This window comes from Galleria mellonella, unplaced genomic scaffold (assembly GCF_026898425.1).
Source record: "Galleria mellonella isolate WM207_F2 unplaced genomic scaffold, CSIRO_AGI_GalMel_v1 utg132, whole genome shotgun sequence".
Classification (NCBI taxonomy): domain Eukaryota; kingdom Metazoa; phylum Arthropoda; class Insecta; order Lepidoptera; family Pyralidae; genus Galleria; species Galleria mellonella.
Window position 1 is genome coordinate 32,343 of NW_026441989.1, and position 1,611 is coordinate 33,953.

Consider the following 1,611-nt stretch of genomic DNA (forward strand, 5'->3'; position numbering starts at 1 on the left):
GATTGACGTAAAAAGATTTATGGTAACTTGATGACAGGAAATAGACAACTCTTCAACTAGATTCAAATGTATACGGAACTGTGGAAGTGTGAAGAGGGCCTCGCTCTATTAGAACTGTGTGCATATGATTGATTAACTTTTGTTTCTGTTAGGAAATAAAATGTATATAACGTATCTATATATTTATAAAATTTATTTCGCATACAAAAAAGATTGTAAAAACAGTAAATTATAAACATTTGTAGAGAACAATACATGATCAAGATTCATAAATTAATAAATAAATAAATAAAAGAAAGTGTATACACGACATGATAAAAGTAGCCATCCATATGTGTTAAATTTAAGGTATTATGTGTTTAATAGATATAAATGGGGGAAAAGCATTGTTAGTAATGGGATCTAACTAATCAGTTGCTAGCAATACACCTTATCAGTTCGACCTCCACGCGGTATCTCCTGGAAACTATCATGGTTAATTCTAGTGGATGTCGTCACGATGGACTAATTGACCTGCTTTTATCGTCACCTATCATCCCTCAGTAATACCTCGCCAGCGTATACAGAAAGTGCAGGCGGAGTTACCATTCCATTATTATTAAAAAAAATAGTACATCTATTTTTTTTAATTAACTAACTTAACTTCAATAACAAAATTTAATTATATAGTTTCTATTTTTTAACAAACTATAACGAGAATATTATAACGAAAAATTTATTGAAACAATCATAATTAAAATTTATTAAAACAAATTAACATTATAATGTTCATTAGTTTTGGTCACCTAGTGCTCGCGTCACAGCCGCTTATGAATAAGGATCATGAAATGTATCCGGAACTAGTCGAGCTTTTTCAATCTAATTACAAGCAAGTTAAACTAGTAAATATTACATTAAAATATAATATATTCTTTATTGTACTTGAACAAAAGATACAGCGATTAGTTTAACAACTTGTTAGCAAGGGTAGGCTTACAAAACTTTCATAATATCAAAATATATATTATAAAATTGTATATTTAGCCATCATTTACTTACAAAAAGTGGATTAAATAGAGAAATCTGTCGCCGCCAAATAGAATTTTAGAAAGAAAAAAAAAAACTCCTTCAATTTAATTATAAAAGATGAAGTTTGCGCCCTCAATTTTATTTCAAACACAAAGGCTCGTCCTGGGATCAAATGGTTCAATTCTACATAAATTAACTATACAAACGACGGGGTCTGTAAATTTTTTATTCCCCACTTTGTCTTTCTTTGGAAGGGCAATTATTTGCCATCATTAACTTAAAATGCAAATATTGGAGACTTGGACAATATATCACATAGTTCTAATACTTACTAATATTATAAATTTCAGAGTGAATTTGTTTGACTTGATCAATCTCTATAAAATTTAGTATGTGGAATGGAGAACTACATAGGAATATATTTCGGGCACGCAGACGAAGTTGCTGGCTATATATAATAAAAAAGAAAAAATACCGGAGGGAGACTTTGTACAAAAGTCGTATTTCTACCGTGAAGCAGTTGTGTTTGAATGCCTGTGTTTCGGTTTGAAAGATGGGATATGGTAGTGAATTTACAGGGTACCAAGGAATAACACCTGAGTC